We start from the raw sequence: 17175 nt of genomic DNA on the forward strand, positions 1-17175 counted from the left end.
TTAGCGGCGGGTTGTCTCTACCTGTAATTCCTTTAATCAAAGCATTTTGTCAAAAGGGCTGTAAAATATTTATTTGGCTTGCTTTCATCAATAGAGCTATGGAACTATCTCATCTATAAGTACCTCATCTTTCACCTGGAATTGTTCTGACTGAAAACAGTGTGTCTTCTAAGTACACAGTAAATCATGCTGCTTGATTTAAAAAGATAGGCCACCCTTCAAAGAGCTTTGGGTCATTCCATTTTGCACACTCTGTCCAAGATAATTTCTAATTTGCCTTTCTCAAGGAGAGCGTGGAAAAATGCTCTCGGAAGATTTAATGTTTTCTCTTTCTTTTCTTCCCAAGAATGTCACGCAACTTTCAAATCATCACAAGGCAAACAAAAAACACCCTCCCGCCTCCCCTCTGGTTAAAATCTGTCGGTTTAAAGGCGATGTCTGGTTTCAGTAATATGAAATTCTTTGTTAGCCTTAGAAATGGGAGATCAATGACTTATTCTTGTAATCCCTTAACTCTTAAACAGTCTACCAGAAAGCTGGTTTCAAGAAATAAGGCCAGGCTTTGCATTCAGATAGAGACTCAAGTGAGTCTCTGGGAATGTGTGAGTTCCTTTTGGTACTGTGTTTTCTTCCCATCAGACCAATAAATTCCTACAGGTCTCAGCTCTGTAATTCCCTTTAGGGAGGACTGGGATAAAGAATATCAGCCCATTCTAAAAAATCCTGCTGTTTTTATGACACACAGAAATAGCTACAAGAAATACCTTCATCATTTTTACTTGCAGGGCCATGTAACATTTTTTTCCCCCTCCAAAGTTAATGATCACTAAGGGCCCGCACACATGCACACAGAACCCTGGCCCTTGGGTCTACCTAAGTCACCTTTATGGTACAGCCCCAAAATAAAACTTTGCTTCGTTCTCTGAATTTGCGCTCCTGCTATCCACTTCAGGGTTTATAGGCTTCCATTTCATTTCCTCTGCTAGCCATGTTGCAGCTATAATATTTCAGTTCCTGAGCAAGGTACTTAGCAGGGCCAGACTAATCCAGCTTAAATTTGCACTCATGGTGTAAAATTGACTGAGGCCTGTCTCCATTCATTGGAGTCTTCTAGAGAGTTTGGACCCCTCATTCTCGCATCGGTACTTCTGTAAAGTCTTGTCCCTGGAATGATCTTCTTCTTCCAGTGCATTTAATGATACTCGTTCTTCTGTCAGCCCTCAGACAAGTCTCACTTCCTCCCAGGAGCTTTCTCCAGCGTTTTAAAGGATCAGAGCTTTACAATTCTCTTTCTTCTTAGAAACCCTATAATGCAAAGTATAATGTTTTCAACTTATTATTATTGGTAATTTGGTAATTATTTTCTGAAAGGGACTACCTACCATATCTGGGCTGAGGGCACTGTGTCTCTCCCGGCAGCCCCCTTCTCCAACACTTCTCAAGACAGGGCAATTGTCAAACCAGGGTCCTCACACATTCTCATTATCTTGTTCAGTGGTTCAGCCTTCATGCAGGAAAAGATGTAAAAACTCAGGGATTTTATCTGAGTTACAAACAGAGGGCTTGATGACAACAACACTTTTGCACGTTTTCATTGTTTGGATGAGTAATTATATCAAACGTGCAATATCCTACTCGTGAATTTTATGTGCATTATATGTAACACAAGCCTACCCTTTTTCATTGTTTCTAGTTTTTAAAAATGTAAGCCAGCCACCTCTTGGGAAAAGTTCCATTTCTGTTTTTCTTTTCAGCGATGTATTTTTTTTTCTAAGCTCTTTTCCGAGATTCTATTTTATATTTTCCGTTTCTATCATGTTTAATCTCAATTTGTACTCCTGCTCAAGAATCCAAAGGATTCAAAAAAGAACATGTATATTAAATATATACCTAAAATATATATAAAAAGAGAACATGTATGTGTATACTCAAAGCTTACAAAACTTGAAAATATTTTCATCAGTGAGGTAAATTCGAGTAAAAGTGACATTTTTAGCAATTGAAATTATTAGTTTAACTTTTCCAAGCAGTACATTTTTCTCTAAATTATTTGTAATTGTCTACAAGGTTAACAGGGAAACAGGGAAATAAATATCAATATTCTAAATAAAATTAAGTTAAAGTGAATCACAAAATTTAAAAATATTTTTCTTTGTTTTCTTGAAAACTTTTTATTATAGAGAAGTGCAAACATACAAAAGTAGCTGGAATAGTATAATGAACTCCCATAGACTTATGACCTAGCTTCAAATAATTGCTCTGCTCGCGACCAATCTTTAACTCATTTCACCTTCCGGTTTCACCCCTCCCCCATTACACTGAAGTAAATCCCACGTACCATCTAATCTGATTTGTAAATATGTCAGCAGTGTTTCTAAAAGATGAGATTTTTAACACAACCCCAGTGTCATTATCATGCCTTAAAGGTAATAATTCCTTAATATCAGCAAGTGTCACATACATATTTATTGTATAGTTGGGATCAAAATCCCAATCAAGCTCATACATTCCAATTTGTTGAGACACCCTTTTTAAAATTTATTTATTATTACTATTTTCATTTTGGAGAGAGAGAACACAAGCTGTGGAGAGGGACAGAGGAAGAGAAGAGAGAGAATCCACGCTCACTGCAGAGCCCAGTGTGGGGCTCGATCCCATGATCCTGGGATCATGACCTGAGCCGAAATCAAAAGTCAGATGCTCAACCAACTGAGCTACCCAGGTGCCCCTTGTTGAAATACCTCTTCAGTCCCTTTTAATCTTTTAATTTTCCTCTTTTTTTCTTTTCCTGTCTCTGTTTCTCTTTGCCTCTGTCTCTCTTTTTCATTTAGTTTGTTGAAAGAACTGCCTTATTTGTCCTATAGAATTTTCCATAGTCTGAGTTCAGTTGATTGCATCTCTATTGTGTTATTTAACATTTTTTATACTAATATTAATTGCAGCATTATTTACAGTAGCCAAGATTTGGAAGCAACTTAAGCATCCATCAATAGATGAATGGATAAAGAAGATGTGGCGTGCACACACACACACACACACACACACAAACACACACACACACACACACACACACACACACACACACACTGGAATACTACTCAGCCATAAAAAAGAATGAGATCTTGCCATCAGCAACAATATGGGTGGACCCAGATGGTAATATGTGAAATAAATCAGACAGAGAAAACAAATACTATATGATTTTACTAATATGTGGAATCTGAAAAAACTGAACAAATGAACAAATGAGAAAAAACAAAACAGAAACAGACTCATAGATACAGAGAACAAACTGGAGGTTACCAGAAGGCAGTGTGGTTGAAGGAACCAACAAAACAGGTGAAGGCTATTAAGGGGGACAAACTTGTGGGGTGCCCGGGTGGCTCAGTCGGTTAAGCCTCCAACTTCGGCTCAGGTCATGATCTCACAGTCTGTGGGTTTGAGCCCCGCATCGGGTTCTGTGCTGACAGCTTACAGCTTGGAGCCTGCTTCGAATTCTGTGTCTCCCGCTCTCTCTGCCCCTCCCCCGCTCACGCTCTGTCTCCAAAAAATAAATAAATGTTAAAAAATTTTTTTTAAAAGGGGGGAAAACTTTCAGTGGTAAAATAAACAAGTCACAGAGAAACAAAGTATGATGTAAAGAATATAGTCAATAAATATTGTAATAACTTTGTATAGTGACAGCAGATAACTGGACCTATTGAGATGATCATTTCACAATGTATAACAATATCGACTCACTGTGTGATATGCCTGAAACTAATATCATACTGTATGTCAACCATAATTTAATAAAAATATTTAAGTAAACTTTATGCAACACTTTGTAAAATTACAGGTGTTGCAGTGTTAGCATCCAACACCCAATTAGTTGCCGACGCAAAAAATTGGTGTGTGTGTACTTTTCACTTAACACTACAAGTTCACTTTGTACTCCCCGGATCACAAATTGGAATCTGACATAACTACAAAACCATGCTTCGTTATGTAGGAAGCTATTATATTTATGGTGAGAGGAAGATCTCACAAACTATTTGATTTGTCTCTTACCTGAGCGGCCCCCATCCCATTCTATTCCCATCATCCTTCTCTGCTGTCAGGACCAGCACAACACATCTAGCCCCACCGCCATCAGGTTTGGTTTCACAGGCCATCGGGGGAGAAATAGGTGAAAACATTTCCCTGGAGCCTGACTGGTGTTAGCCACGAGAGAGCAGATGTTTAGATTTAGCAGATTGGACTGGGCTGGCATTGAGTGAGGAGCTCGGCAAACATTTAAAAATAAGACTGAGTGGGTCTCCCATCAACCATCAGATAAGTGAGCTACAGGACTGCAAGAAATCTAACAGAGCCGTCCCAACAGAGAGACGTGGCTTCTGTCCAGCATGTTTCTGTGCTGATTTTATGGGAAGCCGAAGGGTTTTGGACAGTTACTAAAGGCTGGGTTAGGAAAACGATCCAATCCATAGATTGTCCTGTGTGATGGGAAGTGTTTCAGTGCCACAAAGATTATCCAGGAGACTAGTCGAGTCCTCAGAGATATGCCTATCATCACTCATTTTACCATCTCTTCAGGAGAAGCACACAGACCTCTGGTACTAGTTAGATCTCCATGATACCAAGCAAGTGATTAAACGTTTTGGCCTGCAGGTTCCTGGGTTGTAAACTGAGGACGCCAAACCACATGATCTGGAGGATACGTTCTAGAAGTTTTGCATCCTGAATTAGTCCCAGACGTGTGAACAAAACTCAGTTCGGCTGTGACCCAGTCTTGCACGTGGTTCCACTTGTGCTAAGTCATAGCCAGCCTATGGAAAGATGTAGGCATGAGAAGTCCCTACAACAGTGCCTAGCACATTGCCGTTTCTAATACTTATTTATGGATTGAATAAATGTTTCCTGGGTTCCATTAATCAAGATCACTCCTGTGAGTTCTAAAACACATCCCATACCTGCAGTCCTGTGGTCTTTATATTTTTTCCAATTCTCTCTCCATTCTGTTGCCATTTTGAGGCAACATTTTGAGGTACATACTGGCTTAGCCAAGGGAAAAAGGAAGCAGCACGTCTTGTGTGGGGACGCACTTTATAAAGATATTAAAGTAACAGAGGTATCAATTATTATGCAAAGCAGTATGCAAATTCAGTAAAAGGGAGCATCATAATGGAAGTTTTCTAAGCTTTGACTTGTGTCAGCCTGGAAGAAGTTGAGAAGTGCTGTGTTAAGCTAATACCGGTCTGCGCAAGCTTTTTCAGAATAAAAATACATCGCTATTAACCCATCAAAGCATCGTTTATGAAAATAAATAAAGCAGCAGCATCACCTGCTTCTCATTAATAATAGAGGTTTAATAATTATAGAAATATCTTGGTAAAATTATTTGAGTCTTTATGTCAAAATAAGTATATTTTATCCTCTTTATATTTCACTACATTCCACAAAGCCATTATTCTCTTGGTCTTTTGTTCTCTGGATTTATATGGTATCTATTCCTGGGAATACCATTGTCAGGCTATACCAGTTTCTTGTTTTTTAAAAATAACTTGTTTTTTATGAAGTGCTGCATACATGCATACACTCAGGGTACAAATCATGGTGTACAGCTCAGTGAATTTTTACAAAGTGAACACGCATGTAGCCACCACTCAGATCATTATGCGTAAGTCACAAGAACCTACCAAGCTCCCCTTCCCAGTCATTTGGCCCTGCTCAAAGGTGATCATTATTCTGACATCTGCCGTCGTGACTTACTTTTGACTGTTTTTGAGCTTTTTATACATAGAATCGTTCAGTAAGGGCTTTTCTTTTTTGTCTAGGTCTCTTGCCTAATGTTATATTTGTAAGATCTTTCATGTTGTATTTTGTGATAGGCTGTCTATCTGTAATGGCTTACAGTGTCCCATTGTATGGCAGCCATGGGGGTGTGATGTCAGCCTGAGGAACACAGGTAGCCAACCTCCTCCGGCTGTGGTGCTTCGGCCCCACTGCTGCATGCAAACCTCTAGGACATGCTCTCTGGGAGCAGTATCCAGCCAGTGACTGAGAATGGCCTCAGGGTGCTGCTCTCCACTCCTCCATGGGCAGTATTTGCACGGGGATGCCCCACTGGACTGGCTAGACCTTCTCAGGGCCACCCTGTGTCTAAGCTCCTCCCCTAATCTTCCTTCCTTCCCTCTTTCTTTTCCAGGTGTCAGTGCTTCACTGCCTTCTGAAGAGTTGCTCTGCTTACTCCTGCTTCATCCATCAGTAAATGTCTTGCACTCCTAACCGTATCTGATTGTGTGCTTCCCAGAGGATGCGAACTGACACACATTATACAACTATAGCACAATGTATTTATCCATTCTACTGCAGATAAACATTCTCTTTATTTCTACACTTGAAGAGCTGTGAACAGTGATGCTCTAAATATTCCCGTACGCGTGCTCTGGCGCACTTTTGCATGCAAAGCAGTCGAATCACTGTGGCATTGCGGGTCATAGGTTACGTGTAGATTTAGCTTTAGTAGATCCTGTCAAGAGCTTAACCAAAGGATTGTGTCAGTCTACATTGCCACAAATAGGATATGAAAGTTCTGGTTGCTCCACATACTTACCCCACACTCAGGATTGTCAGTGTTAACACTTTTCAATACTTTGATTCTCTCATGTCTAATGGTGTTGAGCACATTTTTGATACATTTTTAAACGTTTACTTATTTATTTTGAGACAGAGAGAGAGAGAGAGCGAGCAGGGGAGGGACAGAGAGAGAGGAGAAAGAGGATCCCGAGCAGGCTTCGCACTATCAGTGTAGAGCCTGACACGGGGCTGGATCCCACGAACCGTGAGATCATGACCTGAGCTGAAACCAAGAGTTGGATGCTTAACCGGTGGGGCCACCCAGGTGCCCTGAGCACGTTTTAATATATTTTTATTGGTCATTTATTCTTTTATGTGCATGTGACTATTTTTGTATTACTTATCCATATTCTTTGTATTGACTGATAAGAGTTCTTTATATATTCTGGGTATTACTCCTGAATATCTTTCTCCACTTTGCGCCATGCTGTCTTTCTTTTTTTTTTTAATGTTCATTTATTTATTTTGAGAGAGACAGAGACAGAGAGAAAGAGAATGAGTGGGGGAGAGGCAGAGAAAGAGGGAGAGAGAGAATCCCAAGAAGGCTTCCAGCTGTCAGTGCAGAGCCCAACTCCGGGCTCGAACCCATGAATCGTGAGATCATGACCCGAGCTGAATCAAGAGTCAGATGCTTAACTGACTGAGCCACCCAGGTACCCTATAGGCCATGCTTTCTTAATGATGATTTTCTTATCTTTTCTTAATGATAATTTTGATGCATTGAACTTCTTAATCTTAATATAGCATAATTGATCAATCTTTGCTTCTTTTTAAAACCTTTTCTCACTGGCTACGTCAAATTTATTTTTTAAAAGTCATGAAGATAGTTGCCGTATTTTCTTCTAGAAGCTTTTCCTTTCCACATTTATTTCTATTTTATTCATTTTAGGTCTAAAATGGAGTTAATTTTTGTGTATGACATGTAGTAGGGATCATTATTCATTTTAGGTCTAAAATCTACCTGGAGTTAATTTTTGTGTATAATGTGTAGTAAGGATCATGATTAATTTTTTTTAATATATGGATAACCATTTGACTCAGCATTCTGTATTAAAAAAAAAAATCCTCTCTTCACTTCATAGTGCTGTCATTTTTGCCATAAATCATGTCATCTATTCCTTTACTTTCTCTTTTGTTCCATTGATCTATTTGTATACCTTTGAAGTAATGCTATATTCCCGTAATAACTTTATGATAATTCTGACTATCTAGTGATTAATTATTTCAGTTTTCTCCTTTACCTTAAGACTGTCTTGGCTATTCTGGCATTTTCATATGAAGTTTATAATCAGATTTTCAAGTCATGCAAATATGCTGTTGGAATTAGAAAAATTTTCTTAATATTTATTTATTTTGGGGAGACAGAGAGACAGAGGGCAAGCAGGGGAGGGGTAGTGAGAGAGAGAGAGAGAGATGCAGAATCTGAAGCAGGCTCCAGGCTCTGAGCTGTCAGCACAGAGCCCAATATGGGGCTTGAACCCATGAAGTGTGGGATCATGACTTGGGCCGAAGTCAGGCACTTGACCAACTGAGCCACCCTGGTGCCCGGTTGTTGGAATTTTGACTGAGGTTTATTCACCCATAGATTAATGTGAAGAAGCTGACCACATTGAATCATCCAATGCAAGAACATGGTATATCCCTCCATTAGTTCAGCTCCTCTTTAATTAGTCTCCGTAATATTTTCTGATTTATAGGTAGACAGGTTTCACAGGGTTCATTTGATTTATTCCTAAATAGATGATTATTTTTAGTAGTATTATGAAGTTTTATTTTCAAATTTTATATCCTAATTATTTGTTTCCAGTGTACAGAGATGAACTTGACCTGCTCGGTAACAACTTTCACTTATTGTTTATTGGTTCTTTATCATTTTCCTTGCACACATTTATATTTTCTACAAATAATGAGTTTTATTGTTTTCTTTAAAATCTTTACACTTTTTTTCTTGTTATATTGCATTGGCTACAACAGTGTTGTATAAAATTGTGATGTCAGATATGCTTGTTTCATTCTTGATCTTGCAAATGGCAAGGGATATGCGTTTAATGTTTCACCATTAGCTCTTGTTTTGGGAAAAGATGTTCTTTGTTAGACTGAAAACAATTTCTTATTCCTGGTTTACCAAAAGTTTCGTTTTTATCATAAATGCATATTGAATTTTATCAAATGCTTCTCTGCATCTATTGAGAAGTGTTTCCCTTTTATTTTGTTAATTGGTGAATTACGTTGATTTATTTTAAAATATTAACTCATCTTTAAAGAAAAATTTTGTTAACATTTATTTATTATTGAGAGACAGAGAGACACAGAGCATGAGCAGGGGAGGGGTAGAGAGATGGGGAAACACAGGATCTGAAGCAGGCTCCAGGCTCTGAGCTGTCAGGACAGAGCCTGATGCAGGGCTCGAACTCATGAACTGTGAGATCATGACCTGAGCCGAAGTCAGTTGCCTAACTAACTGAGCCACCCAGGTGCCCCTTAACTCATCTTTTTAAAAAAAAATCTGTAATAAATCCTGCTTAGCAATGATGTATTATCCTAATTATATTTTTACTGAGTACATTAGCTAAAATTTGTTGAAAACTGCGTCATTTCCTCTTTAGATACTTGGGATATTTCACCAGTGAAACCACCTAGGCCTGTATTTTTCTTTATTGGATGAGTTTTGAAATTACCAATTAAATTTCTTTAGGATAGCCTATTCATATTTTTGATTTTTGTGTTAATTTTGTTAATAAATTTTAATTTGTGTTAACTTTTGTTAAATAAAACTTTTCAAGGATGCTTACATTTTATTTAAGACTTCAAATTTACTGGCATAAAGTTGTGCATAATACCCTTTTACTGTTCTTTAAATTTCTGTAGGATCTGTAATGCTGTTTCCTTTTACTGTCCTCATCTTCTTTTGTTTTCTTGTTCTGTATAGCTAATGATTTATCACTTTTATTAACATTTTTGAAAAATCTCTTCTTTTTTTTCCTATTATATGTTTACCTTCTATTTAACTAATTGCTGCCCTTGTCCTCCTGTCTTTTTTGAGATTAATTATACCCTTTTCCTTGAGAGGGAGACTTGGATAATTGTTTTTCAAATTTACATATATATATATGTATATATATATATGTATATATATGTATATATATATATGTATGTATATATTGAGATACTTTGAGACTGAAATGTGTATATATACATATATATACATATATATATATGTATATATATGTATATACACACACACACACACACACACATACACAAAGTGAGAAAGAGAGAGGGACTTTGAGACTGAAATTCAAGTTTCGCAAAGGGTTGTCTATATTCAATTTTCTCTAATTCCTAGGATGTTACTATTCAGGAATCTTAACTAAAAACCTGGAATGTTAATCAGAGCTCCTTCTGCTTGGTAGGTCCTGAATGCCAATTTTTTTTTTTTTTTCTCCCTAGCTCAGTGGTACAGTTAAAAGCTCTTCTGAGGCTTTTTTTTTAGTAAATAGCTTTTTACAGAAGTTTTAAGTTCATAGCAAAGTAGAGTGGAAAACACAGAGCATTCTCACATATTCCATGCCCCCCACCACCACATTGACCTTCCCTACCATCAACATGCTGTGCCATGGGGCACATTGGTTATAACTGAGACATCACTGTCACTGACACATCATTATCACCCCATAGTCAGTGCATAGTTTACATTGGGGCCCACTCTTGGCCTTGGGTAGTCTGTAGGTTTTAAAAATCTGTAAGAACACATATCCACCATTGCAGTAACGTACAGAATACTTTCACCGACCTTAAAGTCCTCTGTGCCTTACCTATTCTTTGTAGCCACTTTGAAGTTGAACATTCTTCTTAATTTATTGGCCCCTTTCTTCTAACATATTAGGATTTATCAAATGCAGAACAGTTAGAAGCTCAATAAGCTCCATTTTATGTTAGGCTCCCTCCCTTCTCTGAGAGTCTCTTTTTCTTTGATATTCCTGCTCTTAAGTCTTAGAAATTTTGGTTGTCTTGCAAAGCCTTAAGTAGCTGCTGTTTTGTTTGGTTTAGTTACGTTGTATATTGTATGCAGCATTTGTTTGTTTATTTATTTATTTTTTTTATTAAAAAAATTTTTTTTTAACATTTATTTATTTTTGAGACAGAGAGAGACAGAGCATGAACGGGGGAGGGGCAGAGAGAGAGGGAGACACAGAATCGGAAGCAGGCTCCAGGCTCCGAGCCATCGGCCCAGAGCCCGACGCGGGGCTCGAACTCACGGACTGCGAGATCGTGACCTGAGCTGAAGTCGGACGCTTAACCGACTGAGCCACCCAGGCGCCCCTGTTTATTTATTTATTTAGGGACAGGTTTTATCTAACAGAAGCTAGTCCTTCCACCATGTCAACTTTGTAGAACTACTAATATAATTGTTTTCATCTGAGCTAATTATTTTGTTGACGTATAAAGACTACAAAGGTGTCAGAATAGAGGAAAAATTATTCTTGGTGAATGCCTATTTTTCCCCCAGTAGAACCCACCTACTCATTAATTCCACTTATTTATTCATTCCTCAGCAAATAAATATTTACCGAGCATACCTGATGTGCTTCTAACAAATGTAAAATATGTGAGTCTCTGGAGAATAGGGCAGTAAATTTATCAATGGTTACTGGATTTGAGGGGCTTTCTGCCTAGTAGATTACATGAGTGGAAAGATTAGGGGGAGGAAGATATTGAATTTTGGACTCAGATGGACTAAGATTATTTATTAGTTGTGACCTTGAACAAGTTTGTCAGCTATTTCCCAGCTTCAGCTGGGCAAAATATTGAGTGTTATAAGATTAGACAAAAAGTATGTGATATGCCTATCACTATGCCTGCAACATAGTAAGATATAAATAATTTGTATTTCTTATTATTATTCCAGTTGGAGAGACACATAAAGTGTAAAGTCCCTGGGAGTGTTTGTGGAAGACAAGGGAAGATTTCATAGAGGTTAAAATATAAAAGAAATATAGGAGATCACCATCCAAAGTAGGTGGTGATGGTAGGCATAGTGTGTGTGTGTGTGTGTGTGTGTGTGTGTGTGTGAGAGAGAGAGAGAGAGAGAGAGAGACAGAGAGAGAGAGAGAGAGAGAGAGAGAGAGAGTGGGGGAAACAAAATAGGTGTGAAAGTTGGGAAGAAGGAAGTCCTCGATACGGAGGGAATTAGACAGGCGTCTATTTTTTTTTACATACCAAAATGGGCATTTGTAATGTGTTTGGCATAGAGTTCTATGAGGATATAATTGTGAATAAGATAAACATAGTAGATTGACCTATTTTACAAAGTTTACTGATAATCAAGGATATAGACATACAAGTAAGTAGGCAGTTACAAATAGTATGGTACTTTGCATCTTTTGGGATGATAGCTCATCACATAGCCATTGCTCTCTTCTCTAAAGTGGGCCCTCAGTTAGATGCTTAACTTAAATAGAGCCAGTAAAATTATGGCAGAGGGATGCCCGCGTGGCTCAGTTGATTAAGCATCAGACTCCTGACTTCGGCTCAGGTTGTGATCTCACGGTTCGTGGGTTTAAGTCCCTCGTTGGACTCTGCACTGAGAGCAGAGCCTGCTTGAGGTTCTCCCTCTCTCTCTGCCCCTCCTCTGCTCTCGTTCTCTCTGCCTCTCTCAAAAGAAAAAAGAAAAAGAAAAAAACAAAGGAAAACAACAAAAACCCCCTAAGAAAATGACAGAAATTTGAGGTTGTCGTTCAGAGACATTTAGTTTTCTGCATGTGACTACAGCCATGCCTGCCATAGTCTCCCATATGGCTAGAGAGAAAGCTGGTTTACAAAAACCAATAGAAAGGAAATAGATATTCAGAAATTAGCAAAAACATGAGGGAGAAAGAGTCCTATCACCTTTTAATTTATGGTGCTAATCCTTCCTTAAGACCCGGATGGTGAAAGATAACACCACATCTGTATATTGCTTATAGTCCCTTAAAGACTGATTTCCACATCTTGCAACCAAAAGTCTTAACAAATAAATCTATGATAAATGTTAAGACAGAAAACCTATACTTTGCCAGAAAATTAGATATGAAGGGCACATAATGCTACTGAGTTGGTAGGTCAGGGAAGGACCTGGTTGGAAGAGATGTCTAAACTGAGATTAAAAGGATGAGCAGATGTTACAAGGAAAGGGACAAGATTGCTCTGAGGAGAGGGAAAGAAATGTGTGAACTGGAAGGGTAACTACAGAGGGTGGGTCTGTCGCGGGCACAGTGTTGGGAGCCTGGGAAGGAGAGAGCAGGAAGGCATTAAGTTGGAGAGGTGACCAGCTTCAAGTCATACAGCCTCCTTGCTAGGACGTGGACCCCCATCCTCCCAAGCCCATGTGGAGACATCTCCCTACACTCACAGTCCCCATCCATTACTGACTTCTCTGCCGAGGAAAACGAAGGTATCTGGAGGGCGAGTAATGGCCGTGACTCCACGTATCTTGATAGAGTGAGTTCTAGAGTAAGAGCTGGGTGTTCGGTCTCATTCCATCCCTCTCTGCCTTCCTTTCTCACTTACTCTTCAGGAAATACAATTTGTGCCAGTACGACGGTGGGTGACGCTTCCCCTGATGGCTGATGAAGGGAGAGTCAGAGACTCCGTTCATGACATGGGCAACCTAAACATAGCACCTTGGTTAGGACTTCGGTAAAAGATTCTGTAGGTCCTCTGAGGACATCTAGCATTGATTTATTCTAGAGACTGCTAGGCCAAATCAGATAAGTGAGTGAAAAGTTAGCAGGAAAACACTTGGGTTTTATTAAAGTGTTCTCTTTGGCGTTTTTTAGCCTGTTTATGAACAACTTGAGTTATTTGGAGAAACATGTTAAATGAATACGCAGTTACTAACTACTTCAGTTTTGCAACTGACGCTTCTCTTAGGTTGCTGTTAAAGAGTGTGACTGTTATTTTTGTAATTTTGGATGTGGGAGAAAGCAGAATTGCACCGTACATTGCTGTTTCCCCCAGGCTCCACAGCGAGTCTTTCTGGAACAGGACTGCAATGCCAATGAGTGGTAGAGACCATGTCCGCATTCCTTCCTCCTAACAGGAGGCACCATATTTCTCCATCAGTTAGAGACCTTCCCCTTCGGGCTGCTTAATCAGAGACAGGAAAAGCCTGGATCTGGTGTGTTTCCCCTTTATCTTGGAACTCTGTGTGACCGACCGGACTCAAACCCAGACGACTCATCAGTCATTACAGATGGCCTTGATTGCGTATCCCAGGCTACTACTAGTTTATCAGGAGCGGCTACTTTCTCTCCAATCAACATTTAATATCAAATGACAGCTAGCTTGAGAAGGATTTGGAGGATGATGAGTTAAATGGAAAAATCAAGGAAGACAGGGAGTAAGGAATCTCTGTAATCGATGCAGGTGCATGGCAATGCTGAGAGGTATATCCAGTACATTCCAAACATGTGAAAGCAGGAGCTAAATGGAAACCCATGCATTTAGGGGTGGTGGTGGTGGTCATGCCTGGCTGCCTTTAACACACAAAATAATGACAGATGCCATTTTTGAAGTGCTTACAATTTGGTAAGCGTTGGGCTAAGCACGTCGCGTGGATCGTCTTAATACAGGCAACTTTATGGGCTAGATGCTACCCCTTGCTCCGTGTAATAGAGAAGTAACTCAGGTGCCTGGGTGGCTCAGTCAGTTAAGCATCCGACTCTTGATCTCAGCTCAGGCCTTGATCTCAGGGTTGTGAGTTCGAGCCCCCTCATTGGGCTCTACGTGACAGCACTCCCAGGCTGTCCCCAAGGTCAGCTCTCTCTCCCTGCCCCCTTGTGACTTCTTCTCACCCCTCGGTGGGGCCTTAGCAATGCCACCCTGCCCCTCCCAGCGGCCCTGCCGTGGGCGGGAGCGAGGAGGGGCTGTGACCACTGGGCTAGCTGTCGGTCCTTTGTCCGTGCCTCTGCTCATCATTTCAACACACTTGCTGAAATGGAATTGGAATGCTCAAAAGGTTTAAAGAACATTTCTCGAACCCACAACTTCCCAGCAGCTTGAAAGCCTCTTAAAACATTACCTTCAACCTGCCGCTCGTGACGAGTGGATGTCGAGGGCTCAGGAGCCCGGTGTCCTGCTGGTCCGTCGTGAGCTGCCCTCCGTGGCTCCCTCGGCTCAGCCACAAGCCAGCATGCACACCAACCAGGCTCCCTTTGGTTTCTTGGAAGAACAAACCACTTCTCAGAAAGCTGATTGCCATGGAGTCTCAGCAGAGGAATCCTTCCCTCCAAGTATAAGGGAAGCTCATCTAAATAAGGAAATGGAAAGCTGGATGGGAGGGTGCAAGGTCACAGGCAGGAATTGCAGCCGCCGCAGAAAGAGGGCATTTCTCTTGCCCCGCTGCCTCCCCTGGGCTACCCCCGGGGTTGATACCTCGTTAGGACCTATCTCTGGCAACACGGTCATTTTTATTTAGGGTGAATGAGGCCTAAGAGGGACGACCATGGTCAATTTCTGCATTAAAGGACCATTAAAATAAAGTGTTACTGTAAGAAGCTGTCTCTGCTAGACATTTCTCAGAAGAGCTTTGTGCCTTCTCCGAGGGCTGTTTGCTGCTTCTTTCCATTTTTGGGAGGGGGCAAAAATGCCCCTAAGGAAATGGAGCCTTTTTAATTGATGATAAAAACAGAAGAGAACACAGCAGCGGGAATTGTTGGCGATGCGTTTACAGCAAGTGGCGAATCACTGCATATTCATTTGTTTCTCATTGGCCAAGATGAATCCTCTTTTGGTATCAAAGCAAATGTGCTGTGAAGGTGCAGAGGACAGGGTTTAACAACTTTTCCTGGCTGGAGGCCTGGGTGGTTTTTTTTGGGGGGGGGGGTGGTGGGAGGGCCAGGAAGTGGTGGGGGTGGGAAACTGAGCCGGGGTTGGGGGGTGGGGGGAGTGGCGTGGAGGAGTGTTTTAGGGAAGGCAGGAGCTGTGGAGTGCTGAGGGAGTCTCTGAAAGAATGGTTTCATCTGTGTGGGTGTAAGTGGGGAGAGTGGGATTACAGTGTGGTAACTAGGGCGGCCATGCTTGGCATATAACATGATTATTTCGGTAGTCCAGAAAATAAGAGTGAGTTGGAGTCTGTTATGGCAGAAGAGAGGAAGTAGTTCACCCAGGCTCTGTTCCTTTTCACTGTGGACTATCTGGTTCTCAGGCACTTGGAAGGGAACCTGACTACGTCTTGTATGAACTGAGATGCAGATTCTGTTTCCTCCCCCTGTCTTAGCACCCTCGGTACCCGTCTGTGATCGTCTTTCTGTTCCATCTCACTGTCTTCACCTCTCAGTGTTCGCTTTCTGCTCCAGCCAATCTGGACTCGCACGGACAATTCAGTTTCTTAAAAGGGTCAGTTTCTTCCTGTCTCAGGACCTTTGCACATGCTATTTCTTCTACCTGAACTGTTCTTTTCCGGTACCCTGCTCCTTCCCATATGGCCAGCCTGGCTCCTAGTTATCCTTTCAGCCATAACTTGACACTTCCTCCTCAAGGAAGCCTTCCATGGACACTGTGACCAGAATGAGTCCCCTTGCGAGGGTGCCTTTCACACGATGCTTTTTCTTTAGAGCAAGAGCTATAACTTTAATTGAATGATAACTTGCCGACCTAGCATAATGTGCATATTTCTGGCAGATTTAATACTTATCAATAAAAAAATCACACGCTGTTTGCCTTCATTTATATATTTCATCATGAAAAGTGATCAACACTTTGGGTCTCAGGTGATCAACACTTAGTGATCTCAGGAAGCAATCCTTGAGACAATGGCATGGAATTATCCCTGCCAGATTCTGGGAAGAATTAGAAAATTTGGTTAGTCGTCTGTTTTTGTAACCAATCCAGGGGCCAATAACTTTCCTTCCTGAGTTACATGAAGTTCCAAATAGGTGATGCGTGTTGAATGGCACCTATGGTAAATATTTTAAGAAAACTTTCTAAAGGTTTAAATGAGTGTGCACTTAAAACATTAGGCAATTTTTATAATTAGTTTGTCACTTGTTACTTATAAACCTGCAAGCAAACTTCCCCCCAATTACTGAATGCCTCATTCTTTGGATAGAGTGGCTGGAGAAAAACCGTATGCAGTTGAACCTCAGAATTTTGTACAATAAACTCTTCATACTCAGAAGAAGCACTTTCCTCTGAATCATCTAGGATTAGTAGTTGGTTAAAGCAGTGAACGGTGGTAGGGGTGGGGATGAAACATGTGTTTAAATATTCCATTTTAAGTTCAAACAGAAATCTGCATCCATTTTCCAATCTTATGATGTAGAACCAGGACTTTTGCTTCCGTTTGGGTCTATTGACTAGAGTTTTCCATCACCTTTCTTGTATCAATCACACACAAAATGCAATTATCTACATTTTCTAGTTGTTGTTGTTTTTTTTTTTTAAAGAGAACTAAAAGACGTTTTAGAGGCCATATGAAACCAGAATCCCTTGTATTTTGTATTTTTCTCCCCAGTCTTTTACAGTTGCCTCACCCACGCTTCACTTAATAAACTCTTTCAGTAGCATGTCTTGATT

General features: G+C 40.3%; 1 long non-coding RNA gene across 1 annotated transcript; it reads right to left on the bottom strand.

Moving 5' to 3' along the window:
• Window positions 1-803: 803 nt before the first annotated feature.
• Window positions 804-15223, bottom strand: LOC131492762 (uncharacterized). The gene is made up of 3 exons (XR_009252277.1): window positions 14681-15223; window positions 1383-1504; window positions 804-1305 (listed from the first exon to the last, which is right to left on the bottom strand). It is a non-coding gene; the product is annotated as an uncharacterized LOC131492762 (long non-coding RNA).
• Between the last annotated feature and the right edge of the window lie 1952 nt (window positions 15224-17175).

Source organism: Neofelis nebulosa, chromosome 2, assembly GCF_028018385.1.
Source record: "Neofelis nebulosa isolate mNeoNeb1 chromosome 2, mNeoNeb1.pri, whole genome shotgun sequence".
NCBI lineage: Eukaryota > Metazoa > Chordata > Mammalia > Carnivora > Felidae > Neofelis > Neofelis nebulosa.